The 25,572-nt window shown below is 45.8% G+C and overlaps 1 pseudogene; it reads left to right on the top strand.

Moving 5' to 3' along the window:
* LOC149347506 (organic cation transporter protein-like) overlaps positions 1–25,361 on the top strand; it is a 32,848-nt pseudogene extending 7,487 nt beyond the window's left edge.
* Positions 25,362–25,572: the final 211 nt, after the last annotated feature.

The following is a 25,572-nucleotide window of genomic DNA, read 5'->3' as shown; positions in this document are numbered from 1 at the left end:
TACGTTAAAATTAGCGACTGTCAAGTGAGGACAACAGGAAACAGATCTATGTAGAGCGTGAGTTCTGATGATTCAGCTAAAAATATGAGTGATATGGTTTTATAATGAGCCAATAACTCGGATCTTGCCTTAAGAAGCTGCATTTTAATTGAGTGGTATGTTCATAACGTTCGAAATTAAGAGTGGATTAAAATATTGGGCGGTAAATAAATGCTATGGCTGGTATACAGGGCGTTTCACCTAAGATGTTGGTTCCTGGGAGTTTAACGTCCCAAAGCGACTCAGGCTATAAGGGACGCCGTAGTGACGGGCTCGGGATAATTTCGACCACCTGAGGTTCTTTACCGTACACCTGCATCGCACAGTACACGGGCCTCTAGAATATCGCCTCCATCGATCGCCGCGGCCGGGATCGAACCCGCGTCTTTCGGGTCAGCAGCCGAGCGCCGTAAACACTGAGCCACCGCGGCGGCACATTGTTTCACCTTAGACTTTACCAATCTTTAGAAGTAGGCTTTTTCAGTTAGAATAGTGTATTTTCAACACAACATTGTCAGCTGTTTATTACATCAGAATACGTTTAAGACGTGTTACTAGCAGGCTGGTTACCTATATTGAATAGTTAACCTTTTGACTATTACTGTACGATCCTTAACTATTGAGAAGCTGTAGCCCTCTGTAAGTAATACCTATACCAATCTTAGAATTTTGAATGCACGCTTACCCTCGGCGCTGTGGCCTAACAAATGTTGGCTATTCCGACGAGTTGCGCGCACAGAAGGGGTTACTATGCCTGGAAACTTCTCGAAAATGCCAGTATTTAGGCGCGATGCAGCCAAAATTTGTTCAGCCAAAGCCCCGAGGGTTACCGTGTTTTCGAAAATATATCAAGTTACATGGATATTACTTACCATGGGCTACATGCCTGTCAATAATTATGGAACCAAGTTGTAATAGTTAAAAGGTTAACGATTCAATACTAATTAACCAACCTGCTAGTTAGCTCGCCTTAGCCGTATTCTGATTTACTACACCGCTGCCAATGCTATGCCGAAAAAAGCGCTATTTTAACTCAAAAATCCTATTCTTGAAAATTGTGTACAGTTTTAGGTAGAACACCCTGTATAAGTGGCTAACGGAAGCAAGTGACCTCAATTTGTTGGTGCCAAAATAGGAATAATTTACACAGGAAATCACGGCCGCTGTAATATCGGAGGATAGTTGACACAGGTGAACAACAGCAGTCACTATGAAGGAGTTGACAATTAAACAACCATTTTTCAGAATTGTCATCCCATATAGATGCTGCTTCCAAAACGACAGAACAGTGGGAAGTCCGCTGTTGGTGACACATACATGGCCTTTGGCACATACAGGACGTAGAGCAAACATTCCGGTTCGATTTGGGTAGAAGAGTACAATTATCGGTTGCCCCTGTAGTCGTTTCTTTTTAATTTCAAAGATTTATTCACGAATTGAAAAACTCCAAGAAAGAACAATGTTAGTCGAATCGCCAGCAGCGAAGCAGGGTCTCGGATGACAACCGTTTGGCTCCGTTAAGGGTGATCACAATGGCTTCTCACTCCCTTATTTGAAACCTACTAAAGTCTGACACATTACTGTAATTACAACAGCGCTTTAAGCGCAATGAGAGGGCCATCTGTGAAGGGTCTTGCCAAGGAAGGGAGAAAAAATGCAGTCGACGGCTCACTGCTGTAGAGTCGAAACTATGTGAACAAACGGTAGTAGGTCGCACATCTCTCGCTTTAAGTGTCGTGTTCGCATTGAGATGTCGACAAACATGTGCTGCATATTACAACTTTCGCAGCCTATTCCGCTCACTGCAGCCACACTCACTCCAACAAGAGCAACTTTTAATTAGGTAGCAGGGTGCCTGAATCAGATTCGCGGCGGTAAAAGGTATTTAAGTGGCTCTAAATCCCCCGTATAATGCTCTCATTCCTCTTCCAGAACACTTTACGTACTGTACAAAGAAAGTCGGAGTACAATGACAGTATTATCCGATACATAGTTGCAACTCAGAGTCCACTACGTAGGGCTAAAATGTTTTAATGATATTGGATTAGAAGTGGTTGGCTTGCAGCCGAAAATTTTCTGGCGTCGGCGTCGGAAGCGACGTCGGCATGTCTGCATCTTTCATCTGCCAACCACGGGAGGTGGCGTGTGGTGGCAGGTTGTGTGTATGGTTGTGTCTATCTCTCCACCTGCCACGGTTGGCAGATAGCCGGTTCAGAAATAAAAATTCTCCTCTCCACTTGTATGGGAGCGAATGGACAGGCCGGACTATTAATGCCGCAGAAAAAATGCAGCACAGAAACGATTACGAAAAGAAATGAAAAAAAAAAATTGGAGGGAAAACTTAAGCTCTGCCTTAATGGTATGACGCAATATCATAATGGGTTAGTTCCCATATATGCAGAATTGGTCATTCTCTACTTTACATTAATGGATCCCAGGATGTCATCATACCCCTCCTGGCGCATTGGTGCAGCAGTTAAGAGAATGCGTCACTGATCTGCGATGGCAGGTGCTCCCAGCGGTGGGCCTTGAGGGACCCCAGTTGACCTTGGTCACACAAACAAAATTCACACAAAATTCGTAGGGCTTAGACTCAACGTTCGGCAGAAAAGTGTTCAAAAGCTGACGCAAGACGCCGACCTTCTTAAGGCTCTTTTTCACCGCGTTAGCGGTAAAGCCCCCTTTCGGTTACAGAGCAGCTATGTGTTCGTGTGCGTGCTTGTGTGTTCGTTTCCACCCTCCTAAAGTGCCCTCCCACCTTCGGGCCCTGAGTCACCATCCTGCAACCCATTTCGATTCACCCGCCCATCTACATTATCCAGAAGGCCTCCCAGAAAACTCCCCCCCCCCTACCCACCTTCATCAACCAGAAGGCTTCCACCCCAATGATACCCTCCACAAACTACCGTGCTTTAGAAGGCCGTGTAGCACTGAAGCAAAAAAGCGATAGCGGAAAGAAATTCGAAGACGCAGTTGGAGGCGATCACTGCAAAAGGGAAAATCGAAGGGCGAAATATACAACCAGTAATCAATTGAGTCGGCAGCTGGTCGAGTCGGTACATGACTGCGGAAAGAAAAGCAGTCGATAGTCCAGTGTTGTCCTATGTTCCTATTCTGTGTCTGCGTCATTTGCGCAGGTTTTCTTTCTACAGCCAATACTGGTAATGCAGGTTTGTCGCACCACATTGTATGATCACTCGTTTGAAGCGCAGCAATAAAATTCAGGGGGGCACTTTGTTGACCTAAAGTGCGGTGAGGCGAAAGCCTTAAGCGCCGTGTTGCTGCTTGTGTCACTGGAGCGTTAAGATGTTAAGCTTCGCCTCTAAGAGTGAAACGCGACAGCGTCTTGGAACACTGCCAGGGAGTCCGCAGAACGCCATCGCCCGTTTGGCTTTACGCCTTGCTAGTCGGTGGTAAATTGGTTTTTGAGGAAAGGAAATTATCTGTCTTGCATATCTGGGTGGACACCTAAACCTCACCGTAAGGGAAGGGAGGAAGATGGGAGTGAACGAAGACACCGTATTCACTACACACGCCTTTGTTCATTCCAAATCATTGCGCTGGCATTGCGGAGTGGTTAGCATGCTCGTCTCGCACTCCGGAGACCGGGGTTCGATTCTCGAACTCGACCAATTTCCTACTCGGTTTTATTTATTTATCTCGCCTGACTAGAAGGGTTAATTAGGCTGATTGGGTAATTAAGCAATTGACTAAACTCCGTCCCACTTACTTGGAGCATCACTATGCGATCCCTTTAATTGGTTGCATGGTTACTAGCCAAAGTACAATTGGCCCCGTCTGAAATTCGCGCACTGTGACGTCACGACCGTTTCGACCAATTGAAAAGCGTGACATTTCTGTCGAATACTCCTGCTTACAACGATGAGGCATTAAAGGCTTCCGCCTTAAAAAATGGGTAGGACGGTGCCCTCCCAAAGTTTTTCTGCCGCCATGCACGTGGAGGCAACATGAATTGTGCCTCTAGGCTGTGTAGGGCGTAGCTACGCTGTTGTCGTTCCAGGCTGGGCCGCCGTCCCCTGTTGGTCAGTTCTTTCGCCGTCACCACCGTGGCCGGCTTGGTGGCTGCTCTTCCTCGGAGCCCGCTTCATTCTGGGGATATCGTTGGCCGTAACTCAGACTGCCGCCTTCTGCCTACGTAAGAGGGGCGTGGACGACTAACTGTGAACCTTTTCATATTGTGCGCTTAGTATGCATAAAACCATCAAACTTAATGTCAGGTACAGTTTTTCGAGTCCCGGAGTTTACATTTTCTCGTCTATGTTTGTGCAAACATTCAGTTTGTTTTCATCTGAGGCAAAAACTTAGTTCAAGTATCGCTTGCTGCATTTCAGTGTTTTGTCTGTTTGCTGGGTAATGTCAGAACAATGCGAAGCTGTGATATGTTTGAAGCACACACGATAGAATTCATTGCTCAAATGGGCGTTTTTGTGTCTTTACTGAACCTTTACGAGTGCTAAAAGGGTTTTAAAAGTTTTTGACTACTCTTTGAAAGGCACCTGAATCAGCTATCCGCTTTTTTATTGCACTGTAAAATGGGCTCACGGTGATTCAGCTTTTCTGGGTGGCCGTCTCGAGGAAGGACACGATGCGACTGCGGCAATAATCAATTGATAACAGTACAAATTCTAAAACTTGCTCATAAACAGCTTTCTGGAAAACAAAACCTCCAGCCAAGGCTGCCGCAACTGTGATTCCGTTCTCCGATGTATTGAACAAATTTTCCGTTGCCTAGTCTCAGGAACATAAAGTCCGAGTCAGTTAGTATAAGTGGAGCAGATGTCTAGTTTCATCGTTTAGCGTGATCACACCAGTTTGTTTCCCTAGCTTAATTTTCTAATGCAGAAATACTACTTCGATAGGCCGAATTTTCGAATGGCTGAGCCCCGAGAATGTCCAGTACAGCTTACAGACAAAAGAGTCTTGTCTAAGAGAGAAATTTACGAAGTTCATATTCATTACCGAGCAGAGGTCAGCAGAATCAGCGAGAAACAGAACGGCGTCTCAAAACCTGAGCAGCTATTATAAATGGTTCAAACGGATACGCTCAAATGGGTTTGTGCATGGGACGTATTTCGCATAGCAGATAACCGCTGGTCTCTCAAAGTGACAGAGTCGAGAAGTGAGGAAAAAGAAGAACAGTTGTTTACTGAGGTAGATAACAACAACAAAAACAACAACAGCAAAAACAACAACGACAACAAGCTTCCTGTCTAGCGTGTCCGCGGCTGTCACGGATCAGACGTATGTGTCGAAATTGTGAGAGGTCCTTCTCAAGTAGTGAAAGAAGGGTGGGTGGTTAAAGATGCTCCTGCTTGAATGTAATATTTTGAGGAGCGATATCTTCATGGTGAATGTAATATCTCCATGAGGTTCGTCGCCATATCACCTATTCTTAATACATGCATATACTTACGATGCTTCTGTTCAATGACCGCATTTTGAAAACATATTATGAACTAGTCATGAAAATCATAATTTATGATCCGCTGCATTATGTGTAGAAACGACAAAGATCGCGAAATATAATATAAAAGGGCATTTGCGCCGCATTGTTGATTATATGTGTGAATCAAAATATATAAGCTATACGTGGACTATAAGGAACGCTGCAGGGGGGGTCTCGGGATTAATTTCGACTACTTAGTGCTCTTCACCGTGAACTCACATCAAACAGCTAATTGGCTGTTTCTCATTTCGCCCCAACAAAAATGCGACCACGACAGGGTTTAGGTCCCATGGTGTTGATCTCATCAAGCAAGCTCCATAGCCTCCGAGCCACTGCGGTTTGTGGCTGCTAGATTATGAGAAGGGTAGATAGGTGAAACGATCTCTCTCGAAAACAACATACTTTGTCTTGGAAGAAAGGAAGACAAGAACACGAAAAGCAACTCATTCAGCAGCCCACTTTGCTTGTAGATAAAAAAAGCGTGAATGTGGGGTTGACTTCAAACTAGTTCGCTTGAAGCTGAGAATCTTATACCGTATTCAACGCCTTCGATTTAACTCCGGAAACAAGTCGGGATGTGTGTCGCGTTTCTTTGCTCTTTGTATTCTTCGCTCTATTCAGGAGGCAAGGGTTTTCTCGATGGCACAAACAGAACACCCCTTCAAGCGTGAGCTTGAACTACTGAGGACAAAATTCTCCCGGACGTGCGACTGATGATACTGGCTTATATGTGCGAAATGTGCTATTGTTCGGCTCACGCATTATAGAGTCCAAGGCGTAGCTAGTTTCATCTCCACAAGTGTGACCTGCAACCACCGGCTGAGAACAAAGCTATATGCTTTTGATGCCGATCGCATGTCCTGAGCTCTTTTATCCCCGATAGTGCAGTATAATCCCTGTGTGTGCAGTGGTGGAGGTCGCGGGCCCGAAACACCGCACCAGCGCTGCAGTGGCCTTCACCCTGGGCTTCACCCTCAGCCTCCTCATCTTGCCGGGAATCGTGTGGGTCCTCCAGAACTGGCGACACGTCCAGGTCGCCATCACGCTTCCCTTCATTGCCATACTCATCTGGTCCTGGTGAGCTGCTGCCTGTCTCGCATCGCCTTTTCGAAGAACGGGGCAAGCATAGCACCGAGACGATAATGTTCGAGATGAGAGATGATTACATATACCCAAAACGCATGCCTCTAAGATAGCGCAGGCAATGGCAGGGAACGTTGCAGATAGACAAAACATTAGCGATCAGAGAACGGAAAAGAATGATGAAGTGCAGTCCAAATGTGTACCCATCAGATAACGCAAGTAAAGCAAGAGAAGGATGCAGTGTACCCAAAGCATGTACTATCAGATAACGCAAAAAGATTGCGGAGTGTAGCCGAAGCGTGCCGAATCACGCGGGCATTAAACGAAACAGATATGAACAGCTAGTTCTTATCCTAAGCGAAAAACATGGAATACCCGCAGTACTGAACTGTGGGAAATACCTTGAGCACGCACTATGGTTACCAGATGCTATGTAATATGCTCCCGTTGCTTCTGAACAAACGAGTTGTTTCATAGCCACAATAATATTTTTTTGTAAATATATTATAGCCACAATACTTGCACTTTCTACCTTGCACCGTACATTGTATACTTTATTAAACACTCTCCTCATCTTGCAATTGTCTTTGCTTATATCTTGATTTTGTACCAGATCCTCCCATGTCTGATGAGTTGTGTTTGTATCCTATAGTTTTGTTGCCAATGCCAGTTTTAGGGGCCGTGAACCCCGTCAAGCCCAGCTAGAGGCTTTTTGTTCACAGTCCCCAGCATCTGTAATGTTGATGTTGGAATAAACGAATGATGATGATGATGATAGTTATTGAAAAAATTTCACCCCTCAATTCATGCGGCGAAGCAGTAAAACAATCCGAGCTCGAGGCTATGGTTTTCGTAAGTGTTTAGTTATCGAACGGTTAAATCCAACAACTTAGTTCTGAATGTCCACGCCTTGTGCTAGCCGCTTCAGCTGCATAGACACACAGGGCTGAGTGCGAGACGTGCCACCGGGCGGACAACTCAAAAGGTGCGCGAGAGCATTTTCGCACTTGCAAGAGTTAAGGACGATGATTATACAAGCATGTAATTTAATGCGTATAATTCTATGCTGATAATATAACAGTGATGACCTATTAACAACTGTATAACCTTGAGAAAGATATATTGCACGCTACCCATTGAGGTTATAGAAATTTCTTTTCGCGTAATGAAGCACACTTTTTGACCGCGTCGCCGTCATTCGGCATTCTCATTGCCGCCAAAAATGACTCACTGACAGCATACATTCATTTATGAACACCTTCCAGGTTCCTGCCTGAGTCTCCTCGGTGGCTTGTGGCTACAGAAAGGATGAAGGAGGCCGCAAACGCCATCCGTCGAGCGGCTTCTGCAAACGGCATCCACATCGATGACCTGGACTGGGTGCTGAGCCAGTTGAGGAAGAAAATATTGAAAGTGAGTGGACGCTTACTAATGTTAAATGCAGGTTGACACGCTTACACGGAAAAATGTACACTTATCTGGGTAGTAGTGGACCACTTATTGCATCGCTTGAGCTCTGAATGCCTTTAAGGCAAGACAAACCGTTGTACTCCCCTTCCAGGAACTTTTTGTCATTACCGGTGCAGCAAAAGCTCCACTATATGGCTGTGATGCAAAGCTCATTGCCTATAGTAACTCTTGACGAAGTCGATACGTACAGCCACCGACAGTTTATGAAATAAGAAAGTAATTACTCATTGGAATCCACTGTGGACGCTGTATTGGTTTCCTTTGAAGCCATATGGCTGCCTTTGGGAGGATGCCAGTCAGCAATTACTACGTTATTACAAATGTACAGGGTTGGTCAAAAGTTTCCAGGCCACATGGTCCGCTTTCCATCGGTATATCCTGCCACTTGAGATTTCGATAAAGCTATCAAGGTTCTCAGATGGTAGAACGATCCTTCTTCCATTCTATACAGATATTTTGAGCTTCGAGGGTGTCTCAACTGCCCGACTATGCTGGTCAAAAGCAAACAACCCTGTGGCCTTGGAACTTTTGACTGACCCTGTACTTCACTTTGGCCCCGCCGTGTTGGCTCCCGGCTGCTGACAGAACAGACACGGGTTCGCTTCCGGCCATGGCGGTTGCATTATCATGGAGATGATATGCTAGAGACCTGTTTGCTATTCGATGTCAGCGTACGTTAGAGAATCCCAGGTGATCGAAATTATCCGGAGCCTTTCACTACGCTCTGCCTCATAGCGTGAGCAGCTTTGGGGCGTTAAGCAACATAAACTATAAACCTACTGTACCTTGCGGACTTCCTCTAAACATTTGACGAAAGTTTATGAGAATCTGCGTGTGCAAAAAAGAATTTTTTATGCACGGGGGCCTGACTAATTTGTGCGCTGCGATTCATGTTGCTCATATATATATATATATATATATATATATATATATATATATATATATATATATGCGTGTGTGTGTCGTAGGCTGCGTCCACGGACTGCAATCAAATAAAAATATTACACTAACTTGTTCCGTTTCTTTGTATTATGGTGCACTGTCGAATAAAGCTGTCCTGCCTTGCAGAGAAGTTTATTGGACTGATTATTCATACAAAGGGACCATAGTCCCTCACAAAGACAAAAACACCAAGGCAGCGACTAGTGTCGCTCGGTACAAAAAAGCTATGAAACAAGAACACGCATCGATTTGCAGCAATGATGAAATAACGGAAGAAATGAAGCCGGCGGCAGCGTATACAGCTCGTTCGGTTGAAAAGCCGTCGGCGCGGCAGAAGTAGTCGGCACCGCGTGTCTGAAATAATCGCAGGATGAAAATTGTTTGCCACAGAACGCTCCGGAGAGTGTCATAGGATTCAGCGTTTCGTGCAGCATAAACTTTCTAGTTTAGCTAGAGCCTAGAACACGGCAGAGATTCGAACCGGCGACCTATAATCGGGACCTTCGTAAAAAAATCCTGTCATGCGCGGTTCGGGTGTCCACCAATATAAGTGACTGTTACCGTGTCATTTCCTTTCCTCCAAAAACCAATTTTTGATCTGTCCAACGCTCAAGGCGTCATGCCGAGCGGAAATAGCTCTAATTTTCAGAAGTGCTCAGAAACGCACATTTACATCGGATATTTAAATTCACGCGTGCATTTTAGAGGTCTGAAAAAAGAATTTCGAACTGTACCGTGCTTTCCTGAAAAAAAAAATCATACGTTCGGATATTTCACTCAAAAGTACAATTCTTGAATGGGACATGTAGTTAAGCAGTCTCAGATATTTTGAAGCGAAAACCTTCACTACGCTCGTCAACACAGCGCTTCGCGTGAGCCGGAGGCCAGATTTGCCACTTCTGCGCATGCGCGAAACCAAGCAACGTCACGCGCAGCGCAGGTGGCCGCCGACTCCGTAATAAAAAAAGAATAAAAATAAGCACAGAAACGAGAATAAAAAAATAAATGAATTATAATATCAGAAATTAAAGAAAATAATAAATAAAAAACAAACAGCGCGCCAAGAAACTCTCATATCTCGGTGGACACCCGAACCGCGCCGTAAGGGAAGGAAAATGAAAAGAAAATTGCTTTTAAGGAAAGGAAACGCCGCCTCCCTTATAAAAATTTCTATAGACAGTCCATAGGCTGTCTAGAGACTTTAGTCTATGAAGTCTATAGACTGTCGATAGACAAATACTTTAGACTGGTCTATAAGCAGTCTATAGATTTATGGCCAAACACTTTCAGTAGACTTTTGTCTATAGACTGTCTATAGACAAATTTGACAAACAAAACATTTGACAAATATTTGACAAACATTTGACAAAACATTTGACCCTAAAACATTTGACAAACAAAGTCTATAGGTCTATAGTAATTCTATAGACACAAGTATAAAGACAGTCTATAGACGATGTATAGACTTACTATAGACGGACTATAGACCCTTGTCTACTATAGACACTTGTCTATAGATGGACTATAGACGACCGATAGACTTATGGCCATAAACTTCCTGTAGATTACTGTCTATAGACAGTCTACCGACAAAAGTCTACTGGTCCAGTAGAAATATGTCTATAGACTGTCTATAGACATTCCAGAGGTGTGTGGTCTCGCAGTGCTATAGACCAGGGGTTCTCAAACTTTTTTGCTTGGAGGAACCCCAAAAGCCTTCAATAAGTTCCAGGGACCCCCCCCCCCCCCCCCCCCCCCCCGCTTTCACTTACCAGCAATGTTCTCGAGTGCATTTTTGCAAAGGGAAAGTTGCAGAGGTTAAATGTTTGTTGCACAGATTAATACAAATACTAATGTGGTGTGTGATGGGTGCACTGCTTCCCTTTTAAGAGCAAGTCAAAGCGTGGCTCAGTAGCACTCACAGCCAGTCTCATATCAGCTGCCGGGTCAGGGCCGGTGAGGGTTCTCGCGGAACACAAGAAGACAGCCCGCGGAACCCCTGTGTTCTGCGGAACCCAGTTTGAGAACCCCTACTATAGACCTTTGTTCATAGACTGTCTATATACCTTAGTCTGCTAAACTATTAGTAGACCATTATCTATAAACTACCTATAGACAGTCTACAACCGTTGAAAAAGGTCACCAGACAGAGTTCACAAATGACACAATCAATATACTTACAAATTTAGTTTATTTCCAAGCTATCCAGGCTGGGCATATTCAATACATGACCATAAGAATGCACCACAGTAACATAAATGTTGAAAGTAACAGTCCGGCTAGTTTCCTCAGAAGCATTCTTGCGGCCTGTTGTCTGCAGTCAATCATCCGGGCATGTTCACCTGTACAGCACAAAGGAAAAAAATAATATAAGAGGAACTGAAAAAAATTTCCGATTCCATCTCTACACATGTGCTTTATAATGCAAGGCATATCCTGGCTATGCCATCCTAAAAAGGCAATCTTGATCTTTTGGTTTGGTTTTATGGGGTTCAAAGACCCAAGGCGACACAGGCTACGAGACGCTGAAGTGAAAGGGTGCGGAATAATTTCGGCCACCTGTGTAGAGCACACAGGCCTTTAGCATTTTGCCTCTATTAAAATACGACCGCCTAGGCCGGAATCGAACTTGCATCTTTCAGGTCGCCAGACGAACATGATAGCCAATGAGCTATCACGTCGGCGGAATCATTTCAGTAAATACACGACAGATTTTAAGTGTCGTCATAAAACATTGTAACAAAGACCCCTAATCCCTGGAGCACTCTAATCTGAATCAAGCACTGACACTGATTTCTGTATGGCATTACTGTTATAGCCAATACTGATCTCTGTATGACAATCCTTTTACATTATTTGTAACAGAAGACTTCGAACAATTGTGCCACATATCTGCATTGACTCGCAAGGAGCTGTTAAGAATGCTACCTCCATAAAATAAAAATTCAGTGCACCTTACACAGGGATCCAAAAAGGAGAATATTGCAGCATTTATTCTTATAACCCCTATAGAAGAAGCGCTTCAAAACACCCTGCGTGAAGCCTTTTACACCCGGCTAAATTTTTAACTGGCTCGGGTGTTGCATCGCTAAATGCACCTTGTAAAAAAGGTGCCTTTCGGCTACACTGCTGGCATATTGATGCTGTAATTTGACGAGTGAAATGTCATTTCGTGGTTTCTTTTTGTTCATATAATGTTCGAGTGCAGTACTTGCGTGTTTAGATCAACATTATCAGAAATATTCGTCTGCCACTACGAACCGCTGAAACAAGCGGCATACGCAGCAATGGAGCTGGTCCATATGACCTCATCCTCTGGGTAAACTACCACTCCTTTCATGGCGGACAAGTCGTTTACCCAGAGTAAGTGCAAATGCGCCACGAGAACCATTGCTGCATATTCCGCTTGTTTCGGCTCTTCGTAGTGGCAGACGATGCATATTTCTGACAACTTTGATCTAAACACGCAAGTACTCCACTCAAACATTATATTAACAAAAAGAAACTATGAAATGCCATCTCACGCATCAAATTACAACATGAATATACCAGCAGTGTAGCCAAAAGGCACCTTTTTACAAGGTGCATTTAGCGATGCAACACCAGAGCCAGTTAAATATTTGGCCGGGTGTACGTAAGCCGATACTGAAAGGGGCACAAGCTATACAAAACCAGCAGGCAAAAGCAACCAGTTCACCGCAGATTTGCGCCTATAACTTGTAGCACAAAGACGGAACAGCATACTCATACATCTGCGCGCGTTCTTAGAAACAAGCAGGTTGCAGCGCTTCCATTCCACGCTCATTATTCAGAAAACTCATACAGCACACAGAGGCTGCGGCTGTGCCGTTTCAAAAGCAGTCGCGAAGTTGAGACAACAAATTACAGTCATGATAAAATATTGTCTGAAATTCACTTAGTTTTTTCTTCAAGTGCAGCCCCAACAGCGCAGTAGAGAGGTGTGTTTCTTGCATGGAGGTAGCCTAACCCAACGCTGCTAGAAAAATCAGCGAAAGCATTCAACGCGCTCAAAGTAGGAAGTATTTCAATGAAAAAAATTAACGGCTTCAACAGGCGCAGCTATAATAACACGAGAGCTTAATTTAATTTTACGCGCAAATAAGCGGCGAGTTACATCGGCGCTTTCGTAACGTAGCAGTCTGAAATCAGAAACACATACTTTGCCTCTCGCGCAAATGGTATTCAATAAATCTGTGCACGAGTGAGCGGGATTCATGAACGAACCACTCGGAACGAAATGTAAGCCACCTCTTGTCGAGTCGACCTTTACCCAGCTTTCAAAATGAAGTGCTAGCAGGCCAGCGGCGGCCAACGGCTCTGATGACAGACGTGGACGAATCCATACGTGTGCAACGAAGGGGAGACGGGATGCAGCTCGTGGGTTCTTCGCGGTGTTTGAGCACGCCGGCCATTCGCGCCGGCAATGAATTTTATTTACCCATCACACTATAAGCATTCCTCCAGCGCCGCTTGACCAACTTTGACAAACGTCTCGCGCTCCAGTCTACAGCGTTACAAGACACATTTGATGAAACGTCGGCGTCCACGACGCGCACCGAGCGAGCGTCCACACGTAGCAAGAAATGCACACCTCAAAAAGAACAGCACTCCATGGTCCAGACAGGCGACAACACAAGGATTAGAAAATAAATGTAATCCACCACAGAACGAGAGTGTACGTAAGTACGTTTTCGGAGGTGCAAAGTAAATTGAGCTCACACGGCGCTAACTACAACGCACAGTTCCATTTCGGCCGTCATTCACAGGCTAAACGACATTTCTGGCCGCGCATCTACCTTGAAACACGAAAAATCTCGTAGACAGCTCGCGAGGAGCGGCTTATCATCAAGGGCATCGCACAGACTGCCTTTCCGCGCGTTAGTAAAGACAGCGGCACAGAGATAAGCGGCATTAGTCGAGAACCCGTTGGCTTCCGCCTTAGAAACGAAGATGAGACGTTTGTCACTGCGCACATAATCTGTTCTGCACACACAGCTCTGCTTGAGTGGTTTAGGAGACCAAATGAATAAAATATAAACGTATAGACTTACCGTAAGCGGACGAAGAAGCTGGATTTTGAAGGAAACGTAATCCGCGAAAAACACGCCAACGCCACCGATGCAGCCACGCCCAGGGTTGTTTGCAGCCGGAATGATTTTCCGCCGTCTCGCGGTAAAACGGGTAAAACGTGAAACATAAACCCATTTCACGGTCGTATCTTCATACTTCGCACTCTTGCCGTGTGCAGCTTGATCTGATATCCAAGACCACAGAAGGCAATTGGTTTATAAGCTTAAATTCTTCGCTTACCCTCTAAAAATCTTATTGTTTTCGTGAAAACAGAACCGAAATCTAACTGCTTGTCCGTATACGCGCCGCATCTCCCACCGAATAGTATGTGGAACAATTCTCAAAAAAAAAATTATAATGTTGCATAGCATAACGTCTTTTTTGCGTGTGTTCGTGTTTAGAAAACTGATATGCGTGACATCAGCGTGTCATCGGCTCCGAAGCAACAGGTGCAAGGGTAGAAACGAAAAAATACTGGCTTTGTGATTGTTGCGTCGCAGCACTTATTCACGTGAATACAAACTGCAAAGGTATAAATGGGAGATATTAATCGCACAGAGGACCAGGCTCTTTGAGACTATTCTCAGGTGTTTCTAAGGGATGGGCGCTTCCTTGAATTCTCACACCCGGCTTTCCCCCTTTATTTTCAGGACGTTTTAAAGAGAAATGTAGAACCGTTGATGAAATGTTTCTGATTTTAGCGTGTTGGACAGTAACGATCGAAAGATGGAATGGAATTGTGTCGAGAGATTCCTTTAAGGGACAGCGTATTCGTTCGATGTAGTAGTTTGCGGGTGCCCTTACTTCAAAAACGGCTGCTTTTCATCAGCTTATTTGTTAGCATTAAATATTTAATTGTATTGACAATATACGTCACGGTATAACGAAAAGGAGCTTGTCAAGGCTCCTGAAAACAATATACAGGAGGGTGTTGCAATGTCCTCACGCAATACTTTTTAATTTCCGTAATAGCGAAGGAGGTGGAGGACTCCCGACCTAGTTGCGGTCACCAGATGCAGGCCCCCTCAGCATGCAGTGCAAAAAGAAATTGACATTGTTCTATACTTAGTCGAAAGTCAGTGTATCAAACATTGTTAGATAAAATTAGGATTGTTATTGACTGGTCTATAGACAGCAGACTATCTATAGTGTACAGTCTATAGACGAAAGGAAATTGAGGTAGTTGTAGACTGTAGTCTATAGAGAGTCTATAGACCGTCTATAGACGAAAGGAAATTGAAGCAGCTATAGACCGTAGTCTATAGAGAGTCTATAGACCGTCCATAGACGAAAGCAAATTGAGGCAGGTATAGACTTCAGTCTATAGAACGTCTATAGACGAAAAGAAATTGAGGCAGCTAGAGACCTTGGTCCATAGAGAGCCTATAGACCGTCTATAGACAAAAGGAAATTGTGGCAGCTGTAGACTTTAGTCTATAGAGAGTCTATAGACAAAAGGAAATTGAAGCAGCTATAAACCTTAGGCTATAGCGAGTCTATAGACCGTCTATAGACGAAAGGAGATTGAGATAGTCATAGACTTCAGTCTATAGAGAGTCTATAGGCCGTCTATAGACAAAAGGAAATTGAAGCAGCTATAGACTTTAGTCTATAGACTTTCTATAGACAGTCTATAGACGAAAGTAAAAGTCTATAGGATGGCTATAGAGTCTATAAAAAGCATATAGAAAGTCTATAGGCCATTTTTATAAGAGCTGTCTCTCTCTCATATCTCGGTGGATACCCGAACCGCGCCGTAAGGGCCTTAAGGAAAATGAAATGCAATGAAAATTGGTTTTAAGGGAAGGAAATGCCTGTCTCTCATATCTTGGTGTACACCCGAAAGGAATGGACACCACAGTACATATCTCTAAAGCAACCTTCTAAGACAGACCGTATTCACTAAACGCGCGGCTCCTCCTCCCCCTCCGTACAAGCAGTGTGTGGACGATCGAACACCTCCACCGTTATCGTGGTGCTCCCAGTGCCTTGTGCGCGAACTGCGACAGCGATGACGTCAAACCAAGCGTAACTGAACCTTTTCACTTGTATATCCAGGCTAAACCACAGCTAAGCCACTGCCAATTTTTTAAATTGAATGTTAGAAAACTAGTTGTGCTTTCAAAACCCCTTTTTAACCACAGTTCCTTATTCCTTGGCGCAAAGTTAGTTTTGATATTCGGTACAAAGCCGGAATCGAGTAAATATGTGGCAAAGAAATTTGAAGAAGTTTCCTTTTAGGTATGAGGTTTGTGCATTATTTTATGGCACATCAGTAAAAAAAGTATCCTTTCTACGACAAACGCTGAAAGTCTTTGTTCCGATCCAATTTCTGCATATAGGAAAAGAAGGATGTCTGAAAATACGCCTTGCCAGCATTACAGGGTCCGTGTTGTCATTCTCGGAAAATATTGTTTGTTTTGTAGCCATACCATATGCGCTACAGTCACCTGAAAACCGTGCCACTTTTCCTCTAAGGCTAATGTTCAGAGCTGAGATCAAATTTTTCAGCTTTCACAGGGCTGCTTTAAAGTCAAACTTGCAAAGATCTTATGCAGATAGGAAACTAGGTTGGAAGCTGTTTTAAACATGTGTTCACTGGGTGTTTAGAAGAAAATTGTGTCTCAAGAGGCCACTAGCTCATAAATCAACGCCTGAACCTTTCCTGGTTTGCACAGCGTGAACATAAGAACGGTGCAAAGAACGTGGGTGCCCTTTCGACAAGGGCTTCGCTTTTTGCCACGATGTTTACCGCGTTCAGTACCCGTTCCCGCGTTCAATGAAACATTAGCCATCATGAATACTCTTATTTTCGCGCACAGATAAGTAAAGAGACATATGAGGATTAATGGAAGGCAATAAGATAAGAGATTACAACAGAGGAGTAAACGAGTAGTTGAACTGCTGGAACTGCATAGCACCACGGTAGTAGACTCTTAGTGTCCAGAAACCGAAGAAAACTGGCCGTTATAAGTGGGAAGCGACCAGACTTGGCTTTGTCGCTCTGAAGTGAATTCCAACAAGACCCACCACTGCTTGGGCTTAACTAATTCTATCCTTAATTTTTTTCTCTCCCTGCCATAAATTCGTCTAGGAGAAGGAGGAGGCTGAAAAAGTGCACTACACTGACGTCGTGAGATTTCCCAAAGTGCGCTGCTACAGTTTCATCCTGATCTACGGCTGGTGAGTACACGTGCAATATGTCTCTAACTCTGCTGGTACTACGTGAAGCACCTACGTGGCCTAAGCTTGTTCTCATGACATAATGAGCCTGTCAGGCTTGGCTACCCTGCTGAAAAAAAGTTATATGATGCAATAACCTCACAGAGGCTTCATCATATAATATCATGCAATCTGAATGATATATCACACAATTTGTATGATATTCTATGACATTTCTATGATGACTGTATGATTTTACAGAAATGTATGACATTTGTATGAAAATTTTCTATGATTTGTATGACAACTCTATGATATTTGGATGATAAACTGTATGAGTTTATTGCATCATACAACTTTTTTCAGCAGGGTAGGACACTGTGCCGAGCGCGAAAACGACAGGCAGTAAAAGGACGGCCATCTCGATCTTTCTGTGGGGTGTAGTTCTGTCCTTTGTTAGAATAGAACATAGGGAAGGCTGGAGACGTTAGAGGAAAGACAGGTAGATAGGATTCTCGGCCTCACACGACAAAGTTGCACGACTGCGTTTTTAAGGCGAAAGCCTTTAATGAATCATGCTCGCGGTGTCCGTCCGTGCGCTGGAATCGTGCCAACTGTGGCCTCTCCTCCGCGCAGCGGCGCAACCTCCTCCCCTCCTTAGCAACCGGCGCGCCGGTGGGGGGCGCAGCTGTGCATAGCAACCGTGACGTCACACAGTAAAGGTAGAGTGAGCGCGCGCTTGCGTCGGTGGTGGCAGCTGCACCGCCGCTCCCTAGGCAGACGTCTCGTTGTAGTCGAATGAGTGAGACGCATGGCTCCGAAGCGGCCCAGGGATTCCGCGACAAGCGGTACGGCGAAGCGGCAGCGGACGCCGGATTCCCCCAACACCAAACGCCAGAAGAACAAGGAGCGATTGCGCATGCGCTCACTGAAGATGTCGCCAAATGCGAAAGCAAGGGAGGCAGAACGGACGAGCCTTTCGACAAGCACACTTTAGAATTTCCAAAGTGTCTTCGGTAATTTTTTCTGGTGAATTGATGTTTTTTCACTATACGTGGTGATTAACATATTGTGCTTCGTGTCGATGCGCAGCGTGTCTAGAGGCGCCGTGTTCTACGGCATCCAGCTGTCCCTTACCAGCATCGGTGGTGACCCCTACGTGAGTTTCCTACTGGGTGGAGTCGGAGACCTGCTCGGTGTGCTGGTCTGCTACAGCGCTGTGCGATGGTTCCGAAGGCGGAGGGCCACCCCTGCGGTTTACATCGGATCTGCGCTCTGCTGCCTGGGCCTAGCTTTCACCCCACACTGTGAGAACTGGATTACAGCGGGACATTTTTTATTTTTACACTTTTTCATTTCCTCCACTTTCTTGCTCAATCTCATTCTTGCCTTCTTTCCCGTGTGCTGTGTATTGTTATTACGCGCTGATGAACCCTAGGAGGTCGAAATTTATCCGGATCCCTCCACTACGACTTATCTTAAAAGACGCGGGTTCGATCCCGGCCGCGGCGGCTGAATTTCTATGAAGGCGAAATTCTAGAGGCCCGTGTAATGGGCGATGTCAGTGCACGTTAAATAACCCCAGGCGGTCTAAATTTCCGGAGCCCTTCCCTACGGCGTCCCTCATAGCCTGAGTTGCTTTGGGACGTTAAACCCCAATAAACCAAACCAACCTTATCTTAAAGCACATGCGCTCTTTGAGAGAATAAACCAGACAAATCTTAACAGCGGGATTGGAGAAGGATTGGCAGTTAATATACGGATCGCTGGGAGCTTTACTGTCAGAATTAGGGAGGTATATTGACACAGTGCGGGATACAGCCTCTGTCCTTGCCGCTGTCAACAAGTCTTATTTGCTACAGTGAGCGCTTGTATCATGGTTTCCTGCTCCATTCTGTTCGTCCGTGGGTGGTACGCGGGGTTGAACCTTCGGAGGCGACATGTGGGCTTTAAGGGACGCCGTGGAGGGTGGCTCTGATGGATATGACCACCTAGTATTCTTCAACGTGCGGCGAAAACGAACGCAGAGTGCACTGTAGTTTCTTATTTTATTGCGAAAGCAATACTACTTGCACTTTCCAGGGTGACCACCATCGTGCCGCGGCGGTGACCACCATTGACCTTCATATGACCTTGATTGCATTAGTTGGATTAGATTGGATTACATTAGATTGGACTGGACTAGATTTGATTTGATTGGATTGGATTAGATTAGATTACATTAGATTAGAGTAGATTACATTGGATTGGATTCGATTACATTGGAATACATTAGATTGGATTGGATTGGACTGGATTGGATTGGATTAGATTATATTAGAGTAGATTACATTGTATTGGATTCGATTGCATTGGATTGGACTGGATAGGAGTGGATTGTATTAGATTGGATTGGAATGGAATGGATTGGATTGTATAACCGATGCATCACCTCAAGTCTAACCACAAGCACCACCACCAGCTACACTACCAGCTGTACCATGGCGTACGTACGGATATTGCTTTCGCAATTACCGGGCTTAACCAAGCTAAGCCACAGCAAATTTTTAATTTCTCCTGTATCGAAATGGGGCCGCCACATTTGGAATTAAATGCCTCGAGCTTGGGATCAGCCGGAAGCTACAGAGCCCGCCAAAGCTTCCGGAGGCGGAAATGTTGGGAGAATCGGTTATAATTTGCAATACTGTAACAGAGTGACGTGCGACAGAGAGGCAACGACAGAGAGGCAAGGAAGAGGCAACACCACACAGGGCTGACTAACAGCGCAGAATTGTTAGAGCTTTGTTGCCTTGCCTCTTGCTCGGTCTGTCGTCTTTCCCACTGTTACAGGGGCCGCTGTCATTCACGAGGAAAGACAGGGGGATGGCTACCCTTTTTAGGCCTCTAGCTGAACCCACGCGGCGGAGGTAGCAATCGCCCTGGCTGCCTCCCACCCTTAATCTAAATTCATCTTATGCGACTCGCGAGGGGCCTGCCGGAATTATGAGCTGGGCTGGATAGCGCCTACAGCACAATAAATAGTTAGAAAAGCAGCTCGGGATCAGGAACCCACGTTCCGATTTTTCATTTGGACTCCAGGTCACCAGGGTTTACCAGGGAACTAGGCCGCCAACCCGGCCGCCCGCGCACTCATTAACCGGGCCCCCGGCGTATACCCTCCCGATCTGGATCAGGACACCTGTCCTCTTAACATTCAAAGATACATCTTTTCATACCGGGACTCGCACTGTCAGTACCCGGCTCCTCTCAAGGGCCTAGGAAAAGCGGGCCAAAAGAATACTTCTTAGACTCTATACTAACACTCTACTGTGCCCGGCAGTACTCAAACATTTCAATCCTTCCTTCTCTGGCCTCTGCTCTTTCTGTCGGGAGGTGGCTGACACCTTCCGCATAGTCTCGGCATGGCAGTGAAATCCTTCTCTTCGACCCCTAACCCATTCCCCTACCCGAGAGGACTGGGAGGCGGCCCTGCTCGGCTACCTGGACCTAACGGCCCAACAAGCCCGCGAGCTCGAGTGGCGGTCCAGACCAATGGGGCCCCTGAATAAGGGACTCCACCTAGTATTGTAAGGGGAGCGGCCCACTAAAGGCTGCTTCCCTGTCAACCTCTCTGTAAATGTTATTAAATGCTTATCACCATGCATCATCATCATCATCATCATCATCCAAAGCTACTAAGCTGTAGTGTAGCTACAAAGCGCCAAAGCCACTGCGCCATGTCGGCGGGGGCCGTTTTCTTAATTTTTTTTTTTTGGGGGGGGGGGGATATTTTTTCTCGCACGACGAAAAAACAAACGAGCCATGACAGTGTGTTACGGAAGGAAGAGCAAATTTAGTTGAAAACATGGTGAGCTAATCCTTGCTAAATTTTTAATACTCTGTAACAATGCATAAAACATTAAAATAAATTAATCACACCCTGGTATTGGCTTACGAATGCGGAATAATATATAGTGGAATATTTCCTGCATGTGGTTTCGGTTTGCGTTTCATCAGCAAAACGAACCTCTCACATAAATGGTAGGTTCAGGTCGCGTGAGGGCAGCAAAAAAATGTTATATATTCTAGTGTACCGTTTCTTAACCTTAAGGCTCTTGTTTGAGGCCGGCTTAAGCGTTGTAGTGAATTAAAACTGCTCATCAGCGATTGTGTTGCAGTTTCTTTCATTATTAATGCGCCCCAAAGCCACCTTTGACACCACAGCCAACGTTCTGTTTGATGAAAGCGAATGAACATCAAGAAGGAATTCAACTTTAGGTTGTTTTGCGGGCGTAGGAGCACACCGAGGCTGACCCACGTATAAACGTCTAGCGCATCTTTACCCTCACCTACCCGATAGGGCTGGGAGGACTACCCGCTCGGCTGCTGTATACGTTAGAGAGCCAAAGAGCCCTTGTCGCTAGGGCCGGAGCTGCCGCGGAAGCCACAGGGGTCCGGACTAGGGACCTCTCCTTGAATTTGTAAGGGGATGGCCCTGAACGCTAGGCCCTACTCTCCTCTACAAATCATCATCATCATCAGCCTGACTACACCCACTGCAGGGCAAAGGCCTCTCCCGTGTCTCTCCAATTAATCCTTTCCTTTGTCAGTTGCCGCCACTGAATCCCCGCAAACTTCTTAATCTCATCCGCCCACCTAACTTTCTGCCGTCCCCTGCAACGTTTGCTTTCTCTTGGAATCCACTCCGTTACCATTAAGGACCAGCGGTTATCTTGCCTTCGCATTACATGCCCTGCCCAAGCCCATTTCTTCCTCTTGATTTCAACGAAGATGTCATTCTATGAACAAACCTCTACAAATAACCTTCAATAAATGTTTTCCACCGCCACCATAATTTCAAAGGCGAAAACAGGTAACCGCGTCCACTGAACGGTGCAGCCGTGGTGTGGTTGCGGCGGGCGGACGGCTTCGTGGGTCAAGCGCTGTGCACCACGGCGTTCAGCCTGAGCTGGATATACGCCGCGGAGGTGTTCCCGACCGTGCTTCGCACCATGGGCGTGGGCGCCTCCCGTATGGGCATCCGGCTCGGCTCTGCGGTGGTGCCTTTCCTTCTGGAAACGGTGAGGGAAGCCCACTACGTGTGGAACCTCCTGTCCAGCTTTCACTCGTGGTTCGCCAAGCCACCACATTACGATGACGAAACAATTCTGTAGCGGCTGCGCAGTGAGTCTCACCGAAAAAATATTGCTCTCGTCATGACAAACGTAACCGAGCGAAAACCGAACCACGTTCCCCTTTGCCAAAAGTAACCGAGCAATAGGTTTTTGCTTCTGATCCGTATAACAGAGCCTTCACGGCACCCCTAAAGACCGAAAGGCGCCAGGTTTACATGAATGCGACAAAAGTCGACTCCAGATGACTTTTTGAGGGAAAGGGCAGGTTTTGAAAAGGAAAGGCGCGACTGGCCCTCTACTCTCTTCATCGACGTCTTTGTACTTTCCCTCGAAAAGCGGACTGGAGTCGACTTCTGTCGCATTCATGTAAACGTGGCTTAAGAAACAAACTATCGCTGCTCGGTTACTTTTGGCAATGACGGTACAAAAGGCTACTAACTGTGAGAACAGAACGTTTATGTGGTAAAAAAAGCTCAAGAAATGGTATGCAGTTATTGCCGCCCCCGACGGCTTACACAAAAAAACAGCAGTTTTTATCGCGGATCTATGATTACAGGCTACACAGCTGGTCATCTATGAACGGTAGCGACAGTTTAACATTCGGTTTTGACGCCATGAGTATAAATGCAGCCCGGGGAAACTAATGTTGAATCTTTAAATGCAATTTCCTCCGCTATAATTGCATTTTTAATGCTATAGGAAACATCAACACGGCCACGAAGGGCAAATTAAAGGGACACTGAGGAGAGCACTATTAATATTTTTTTTATAGTAAAATCCGATAGTTCGGCATGTCATGGCTTTGTTGCCACTTGGCCGGCAGCGAAAGATGCATTTATTTCTAAGAAATTTGGATTCGAAGTTGAAAAAGTTTTTCCCGCCGCTCTGGTTCAAACTTGGGATTCGTCTATGACGACAGAGGACTAAGAGACGTGAAACATGACGTGCACATGACGTAACGCAGACTCCGTGATTTCTGGCTGCCAGCAGTGCGGCCTAGCAGCAGCCGAAAAGAAAGCTACCGCCGGCCGCACTTTGAAGGCATCTATCGGCTATTGCGGCCGTCGCTACAGTCGCTTCGATTACGTTTGCACTGGCGTTTTGCCAGCGTTACGATGGATCTCGTTCTCGAAGTCGTCAACGAAGTTCTCGCAAATAGACACCTTTAGCATACCGTGTACCTTGTTACCGCTAGCGGAATACCGGGAGCCCGCCTACCGCCGGAAAACGGGCGCTGATTTGTCCCGATGCTTCAGGAGCGCGCGTAGCAGCCGGGCACGTGGCGCCATCTGGCGACATCAAGGAGATTTGCGCATGCATTGGCTGCGCCTCAGTGATGCATGGTTTCTCGGTTCCTGGTGTTGCTAGAACCATTCGTTCTAGCAACACTGTTTTGTTCTATGATCTCATCACGCTTGTACTTGCGAGTTTGGCCTGTGGCGGCGATACCTGTATTTTGGTTCTTGCTCTTTTCTACGTTACAAGAGCTTTGTTGTCAGTATGAGTGGCGTTTTTGTAATCAGGAGCTGGTATTCTGTCGATACTAGCCAACTTCAATTTCTCCTAAGTGTCCCTTTAAGTGATTTTTTTAGAAGAACAAAATATGGAGGTAGTTGTCATCGGTGCCCTTTTCAGGAACGTCATGATCATAAGGTGCATTGAAAGTCTACGCTCTCCACGTGCTTTTTCTAAACACTTGCGTCTTAAGCAAGCTCCGCAATACTTCATATTTCATAGTAATCACCCTGCAGGCTTCTGAAAAAGATTCTTCATGGGTTTATTACAGTCACTGCTAAATCACTCTGTGAAAGAGCAGATCAATTCAAATATCTGCCACCGAGCGGAGTGTCCTCCAACATCAGGCAAAAAGGGGGTGTGAAGAGCCACTTCAAGTATATTTTCACAAAAAAAACTTGTAAAAAAAAACACGCGTTGCCCGATGGTCCGGAACATTGTCTTGATGGCAGTTTACGCGCGCTTTTTTTTAGGCGTTTTTCTCTCGATAAAGGATGAAGGTTCTTTTGTAGCGTGAGCTACACTGACCAAAGTCTCGCCTGTTCGCGTGCTCCCTCCGTCGACCATACTGCGCATGCGCGAGGAGCGAGTGACGTCACTGCGCAAAGCTGGTGCGCCTCGCCGCGCGCGCTCGCCGCTGCTGCCACCGGTGTAGAGCCACGTGACGTAACTGCTCACGCTACGTATATCTTGGCATACCAGAGCTTTTTTTTTGTTTTTTGGGCCTTCAGTCTTCATCCGTTGGTGTTGCGCCTTCGGCACGTGGTGAATGTCCATAGCGCCTTTGCCGGCCGTAGAAAATAAGTACAATTTTTTTTTTTGCAGCAGCTACGTAAAGCCGGAACGTGTTCTGTGGCGAACAGTCGATGGGGTTCTGCTTAGCGTATTTCTTCTTGGTTTGAGAATTGAAAAACAAACAATGCATCGTCCACGGAGATATTTCATGAAACGGAAACATCACTAGCACATTCATGCCTGCCTGGTGTGTTCCGTTTTGTCAAGTACTCTGTTCAGCGTTAAGTGTTCTAGAAAAGTTTTCGGATTATCAGATTACATGGGCGATGCTGAGCAGAGATGGTAAGGTAAAGCCGGCACTTGAATCCAATCCCCTGAACGGATGACACTCGAAGAGTCTGATATGGCGTACTGGACTGATCATGCCGCCGCAGGACACTAGAAGCGGCAGGCGGAAGGAGTTCTGCCTCAGAGAACCTATTATCTTATTAATTGCCTGGCTGCTTATAAAATGGTGGGTTAATAATGATGATGACGCTCACATTCACTATACTTGTTCTTGCTTCCAACACCAGAAACGCAACACGCACGAGTCGGTGCCCATGGTCGTGCTGGCGGCGATGTACACGCTGGCCGCCCTGCTAGTGCTATTCCTGCCCGAGACATTCCGGGTCGACCTGCCGGACACCCTGCGTGAGACCATGGAACTCAGCACGGTGAAGTACGCCATACCATTTAACTGATGGTCGTTAGAGTCCGAATTGTCTTCGAGCTGGCTCCTGGAGTATGAATGTACCATACTAGAATCTCCACTGTACCATACTAGAATGTACCATACTAGAATCTCCAACAGTGTCACACTCTTCTAGCCGGTTTCTTTCTGGCGCCTTCTGGTGTCCCCACGCATAGGCTTTATTTAGGTACAGTACTTAGTGAAGCACAGAGCGAGAAGCT

This window comes from Amblyomma mixtum, chromosome 4, assembly GCF_055824585.1.
Source record: "Amblyomma mixtum isolate Tamu chromosome 4, ASM5582458v1, whole genome shotgun sequence".
NCBI classification, from domain to species: Eukaryota; Metazoa; Arthropoda; class Arachnida; order Ixodida; family Ixodidae; genus Amblyomma; species Amblyomma mixtum.
The sequence above is the reverse complement of the archived record's forward strand: the minus strand, read 5'-3'. Positions and strand labels throughout refer to the sequence as shown.